Source organism: Pediculus humanus, genomic scaffold (genome assembly GCF_000006295.1).
Source record: "Pediculus humanus corporis 1103172108269 genomic scaffold, whole genome shotgun sequence".
Taxonomy (NCBI): Eukaryota; Metazoa; Arthropoda; class Insecta; order Psocodea; family Pediculidae; genus Pediculus; species Pediculus humanus.
The window spans coordinates 94,335-101,680 of record NW_002987838.1 but is presented as its reverse complement, the minus strand read 5'-3'; positions in this window follow the sequence as shown (position 1 = coordinate 101,680).

Below are 7,346 nucleotides of genomic sequence, written 5' to 3'. Positions count from 1 at the left end.
TTTTTTTCTCCTCTCTACATCATTTTATACTTTCTTTGTTTAACAAAAAAAAAAAAAAAAATGAAGCTGCGAAATATCGATTTAAAAAAATTTCTTTTTTTTTTTAAACTTTTGGAGAAGGTTGTCGATTAACAATTGACCTTTAACCTTTTCCCCATCATCTTGATAAAAAATATTTTCCTTCAACTTTCAATAATAAACAATTATTATATGAATTTTTAGTTTTTCGAAAATAAAATTGTTTTTTTTTTTGGATGTATTTATCGTTTTCAATAAATGACGCTCTTGAGATTTTGCGGTCGTAATTTTTTTTCATTTTTCCCACCCCTTACATCCCCACTCCTCTTACCTCTCCTCCTCCCTAAAGAAAGAATCCGACGCATATTGCAGGAAAAAAAAATATCACCGTGGGAGCTTTTTAAACGAATTTTAAATTTTCATCATTGAAAAATCGAATTTACAACATCAACAAAATGTCGAAAGGGAAAAAAAAAAAAAAAAAAATGGAAAACCAAACGCGAACCACAACAAAAAAAAATCATCAAAGAAAGAAATAAAAGTTTTTTAGTTCTCAAATTAAGTTTCTTTTCTTTCTTTAGAATTTTCTAGAAGAAAAGGTTTTCGAGAGAAAATTGCGAACGATACCAGCTGAATTCAAAAATTATAATTTTATTAAATTGATACGAAATTTCCCTCCTCTCTCTTTATTTAATCATCATCGTTACTATTATTATTATTAATATTATTATTATTACCGTAATCAATTACATTAATTGTTTATTTAATTGACATTAAATTCAATTCCAAAGCGTTAAATCAAACGTTTAAACTATGGTAATTGATAAGAAAACACAAAAATTATATAATTTTTCCCCCTATTTATAATAAATATTCATGAGAAATATTGTTGAGAATTATTATTATTATTATTATTATTATTATTATTATTATTATTATTATTATTATTATTATTATTAATATTGTTTCATTTTCCCGCACCTGTGAGATTTTTAAACGACGTGAAAAATCATTTTAAAAAAAAAAATTCAATTCAATTTCTTTTTCTACGTATGAAAATAACAGGGAGGAAAAAAAAAAGAAAAAACGTTTTATTGTTGGCAACAAGGCTAATTCGACGACATAATTTATAAACATAAAAAAAAAAAACATCATTATGGTAAATGACTTGTTTCCTTATTTTCTATCTCTCTCTCTCTTTTCTTTCTTTCTCTTTCTTTCTTTCTCATTCTCTCCTTTTGTTTTTCTTTATTTATGTATGTATGTATAAAGTGTTGTAATTTATTGAAACGAGATTGTTACGATAAAATTTTTTTTTTTTTTCCTACATCTTAACTGAGAAATTAACGTCCATCGGAAACGTTTTGAACAAGAAGAAAGAGAGAGAGAGAGAGAGAGAGAAAAAGACCAAAAGGAAAGGAAAGGACAAAGACAAAGTGAAAGAAAAAAAAACTGAAAGAAAGAGAGAGACAGGGAGAAAGACTGGAAGGAAAAAAGAAAGAGAGAAAGAAAAAGAAAGAGAAAGACCAAAAGCAAGAGAGAGAGAGAACTGAGATAGTGATTGAAAGGAAAAGAGAGAAAGACTGGAAAGAAGAAAGAGAGAGAGAGAGAGAGAAAAGAACTGAAAGCAAGAGAGAGAAAGAAAGAGACTAAAAGGAAGAGAAAAAGAGAGAGAAAAAGAATGAAAAAACTAGACAGAGAGAAAGAGAAAATACTGAAAGAACTGCAGAGAGAGAGAAAGAAAAGACTGAAAGAAAAAAACAAAGACAAAGACAAAAAGATTGAAAGAGAGAGAGAGAGAGAGAGAGAGAGAGAGAGGGAAAAAGGAAACGGAAGGGAATTATTATTTTATTTATAAATCCGCAAAAAAATAAAAATAAAAAATAATAATAGTAATAAAAAATGTCTCAAAGTAAAATATATAGGACAGGGTTAATTTATTGTATTTAGGTGGCATGCGTTGTTATCGTTTGTTTTTATACAAAATATTATATTTTAAAGTTTTAAATCATATTTCTATTATTATTATCATCATCATCATCATCATTATTATTATTATTTTAACATCAATTAATGGTGACAACCGATTCGAACGAATCAACCCATTAACCTTTACCTATATTAATAAATAAATAATAAAAATAAAAAAAAAACCTCAACCTTTTAACGTTATTTTAAAAAAATTATTAAAAAAAAGTTATTAATATTAATTAATAATATTTTATAATTATTATTATTACTATTATTATTAACATTTTTTTATAATAAAAAATAAAAAAAAAAATTTAATAAAACGATGACGTTTACATTTTGTCAAAATTTCCCTATTACGTCACTAATTTATAAAAAATTTTCCGGATTTTTTTTTTTTTTTTGAATGTATTAAAACAAAATGGCGACTAATAAAATTATTATTATTATACGAAAGCGAATCAAGAATAAATAATAATAATAATAATAATAATAATAATAATAATAATAATAATAATATTTTTCTCCTGACACGTTTTTTTTATATATATTATATATATTATATATAATATATATATATATATATATATATATATATATATAATATATATATAATATATAATATATAATATTATTATTATTATTATTATTATTATTATTATTATTATTATTATTATATAAAATCAACTTGCTCGAGTAGGGATGTAAAAAAAAAATAATGATAATGATAATAATAATAAAACCTTTTACTTTGTAACGATAATTTTTACTTTCAAAAAAAAAAAAAAAAAAACGTTTTTTTAAAAAGAGAAAAAAAAAAACGTGGAAGCAGAAAATGAAAAAGTTTTTTTTTTTTTTTTATGTTTCTCAAGTTTTTAACGAGTTCTTTATCTTTCATACATTTTTACCTCAAGGTTTTCCTTTTCTTAAGAAAAAAAAATTTCCCGAAAGAATAAAAAAATTTTCATTTATTATTTTATTAAAAATAATAATGATAATTATTTAGACATATAAAACGTACAAACAACAACAACAACAACAAACGTGGACAAAAACAAAACAAAAAAAATTTGATCTTTTTTTTGTCGAAAATGACAAAACAATTAAAGTTTTAACGTTAACCTTTTAACCTTTTTCAAACAATACAAAAACGCATAAAAAAAGATAAAACCTTTTAAATAATAATAATAATAATAATTTTTTTTTATTCTCTCTCTTTTAAAATGTTTACTAAACTTTTTTTTTTTTTTTTAATAAAATTGATCGATTTTTTTTTTTTTTTTTGCTAAAAACGTTTTGAATGAAAAAGTTATCTAGGGGGCAGCGATCGAGAATCGAATTAAAATCCTTCTAATTCGGAATCCATCATATTTTTTTTTATACGTTAATACATAATCCTATAAAACTTTTTCATTATTATTATTATTATTATTATTATTATTATTATTATTATTATTATTATTATTATTTGTTTTTAAATATGAAATTTTTTTAATTTTTTGAAAAATTTAAATTTTTGTTAACCTCAAATTTATTTTAACCATCACCACCATCATCACCATCACCACCCCCCCCCATCAACATCACCACCACCACCACCACATCAACAACCAAACAACAACAACAACAACAAAAGTTTTTGTTAGTATAATAATAATAATAATAATAAAATTTTGAAATAAATTTTTTTTATAAATTTCAACTTTTAAATACGTGACGTGCTGTGAAATTCATCCGACATTTTTATTTTTTATTAAAAAAAAAATTTTTTTTTTTTTTTTTAATTTCTGTCAAGTTTTTCTCTCGTCGAAAATTTTTATTTTCTATTTAAATATTTATTTTTAAATATCTGTCAATTATGATATGATAATATTCGGTCGGTTTGTGCCTAAAAAAAAAAAATGGAAAACTTGGCCTATGAAATTTTTTAATCGAAATAAAAAAAAAAAATTAACGGAAAACGTTACAAGGAGGGGATTGGTAGTGTACTCATATGATCCAACTACTCGGAGGGTTGGTGTGAAGGATGTTTTAAAGGGGGGGGGGATTCCGGGATTGGATTTCTCACGTGACTAGGAGTCCGCTAGGGGTAAACCTTCGACTTGGACGCTTTGAGGGGGACCGAAGTTGAGAGTCGTGGGTTCAAATCCTGAGAGGAATAGGTGTTCAAACAAGAACAGACCTGTACCTACATAGGGGATACCTACAAGGGGGAGAGATTGAGCCTGAAATACAGGTTGTACTCTTTCTCTCTCCCCGAAAAATCTCCCCACACTCTCTCTGCTACCCCTGGGGTGGGGAAGTTAGCACAAAATACATTTTTCCAGGGTTAACGAATAAAAAAAAAAAAAAATTTCCCGATTCGTGGCAGAAGAAAAAACCAAAAACAAACGAAACAGACAAGCAGAAAAAAAAATTTTATTTATTAAAACCCTTTCGTATTTATTCTTTTTTATTTCGACAACTTTTAATAAATTAATTATTTGTTTTTTATTTTTAATTAAAAATTATTTATTAAATTTTTATGTTTTTAACTTTTTCATTTTATTTTATTTTTCCCCTCGCCAAGAAAAAATAATAATAATAATAATAAATGGAAAAAGGGGCAAAAAAAAAAAATTTCCAGAAAATTTTTTTTTCCTTTTTCCATTGAATTTAAAACTTTTTCTTTTTTTTCCCTCTTGTCGATGGAGGAGAGAGAGAGGGGGGAGAGAGTGACAGGGGAAGGGGGGGAGAGAAAGAGAGAGAAAAAAAATTCACTTAAAAAAAAAGGAAATAATCATCTTTAACTTACGAAATTGATGGAGAGAGAAAAAAGAAAAAATTTTTTTTTTACTTACTTTTCCCACGTAAAATAATTTTATTCTATAACAAATTTTTTTTTTTTATGGAAAGAAAATGGGGGGATGTGGGGGGGGGGGCAAAATAGATTTTAAAAAATATTCTTTTTTTTTTTTTTTACGATTTTTCCAGGGTAACGACGACGACGATGTAAAAAAAAAAAAAATTATAATGACGCGCGTGTTTAAATTATTCACATGTAAAGGAATATTTTTTTTTTTTTTTAATACTTTTCCCCCCTCCCCCTCCCACTTTTCGAGTAATTATAAATAATAATGATGATGAAAAAAAAAAAGTTTTTATATCCGAACGTTATAACTGATGATGATGGAAAAGTATTATGACAAAAAAAAAAAAAAGTAAAAATGTTCACTTAATCGAGATGAATGAAGTTGGGAACGTTTTCAGGAGCAGAAGAAAAAAGTTATTATTAAAAAAATTAATTAACGAACGGCTAACAGACGAAAAGATAATCGACGAACGTTTTGAGAGTACAATAAAAAAAAAATTTAAATCGGACATTAATGCGAAAATAAATTATTAAATATTCGAGCCAACAATTTTTTTTCTTTTTTTTTTTTTTTTAATTTTGTTGTCATTTAAAATTAAAAAAAAAAAAAAAAAATTTCGAAATCAAATGAAATGAATGACGTATCAAACGCAAAGAAAGTAAAAAAAATTGATACGAAAAAAAAAAAAAAATCAAAACTTTTCCAATTTTTTTTTGTAAAAAAAGAATAAAAACGTTTAAAAAATTCGATTTACGTTGTCGAAAATTATGTCGTCTGCTCTTTCTCTCTCTCTCTCTCTCTCTCTCTCTCTCTTTCTCTCGTTTGAACATATTTTCAATGGGCGACGTAAAAATTTCTTTTCTTTTTTTTAAATAAAAACGAATTGAAAATGGTTTATTATTCATGAATTCATTCAAAGTTTCAATTATATAAAACTTATAATCTACAATTTTTTTTTTTAAATGAGAGCTTTTAAAGGTTAATTTTATTAAATACTAACCTCAAATAAAAAATAATGAACCTAAGTGAATAAATTAAACGAAAAAAAAAAAATCCTTTTTATGTCTCTCCCTCTCTCTCTCTCTTTCTTTCTTTCTTTCTCACAATCCTTTTCTCTTCTTTCTCAATCTTCTTCATCTTTCTAAATCTTTTTCTCTAATTTCTTCTTTTTCTGTTTCTCTCATTATTCCTTTCTTTCCTCCCTCTTTCTCTCTCTCCACCCCTATCTCCCTCTCACTCTTTCACTCTTTCTTCATTTCACTCTCTTTTTCTCACTCACACACTCAATTACTTACTCTCCATCCCTATTTCTCACTCACTCATTCACTTTCTACCCCTATCTTTCTCTATCTTTCTATCCCTTTTCCTTATTCTTTCTTCATTTTTCTCCTTCTATCTCTCTCTTTATCCCTTTTCTTTCCTCTTTCTTTATTTCACCCTCTCTCTCTCTCTCACACTCACTCATTTAATCTCCATCTCTATTTCTCTCTCACTTACTCATTCCCTTTCTACCCCTATCTCTCTCTCACTCTCTATCCCTTTTCCTTACTCTTTCTTCATTCCACCTTCTCTCTCTCTCACTAATTTACTCTCCACCCTTACCTTTCTCTCTCTCTCTGTCTGTGCTTTATTTCACGGTGTGGCAAATCAAAACTACAGACTAAAAAAAAACTTAAACTTGAAAAACTTTTAAGGCATCCCCAAAGGGAGGATTAAGATTCAAATATAACTTTTTTACTTATTCGTCCGCATCCCTTTTTTCCTTCTTTCTCTTTCTTCGTTTCTTCTTTCCCCCTCGTTCTCCTCTTTTCTTTTTTTTTTTTTTTTTCATTTTGTTTAATTATGAAATTTATTTCAAGGATTCCCCAATCCCATTATAAATTTATTACATCCTAACGAATATATTTGTATAGATATCGTAAAAGACGTTAAATTACAAAACGTCAAGGCGATAAGAATTTAAAAAAAAGAAAAAAAATTTAAATTACTTTTATAATCAAATTAATTTAATTTAAAAAAAAAAAAGAAAAAAGAAAATTTTTTGACGGTAAATTTAAATTTTTTTTTTTTTTTTACCCCAAGAAAAAAAAGTTTCTCCCCCATTTCTTTGTAAAAGAAGAAGAAGAAGAAGCAAAAGAAAAATTTTTATTATTATTATTTTAAATTAAAACGTAACTAGAAAGTTCAAAGGTCAAAAGAAAAACAATTATTATTTTTTTTTAATGACTTTTTTAAAAAAAAAAAAATTTTTTTTTTTTTTACGAGTGGTTTCGGACACTTTAAACAAACAAAGGGGATGAAAATTTAAAAAAAAAAAAAATTCGTTAATTAACTGCGGAAAATTTTTAAAAAAAATATAAATTCCTTTAAAAAACAAAATGATAATAATAATAATAACGTAGAATTTTATTTTCACAACTCGTTTGTTTAATACCCTACAAACCGCGTTTTTTTTTTTTGTTTTTGTCGAATTATCATTATTATCGTTGAAAAAAAAAAAAAAAA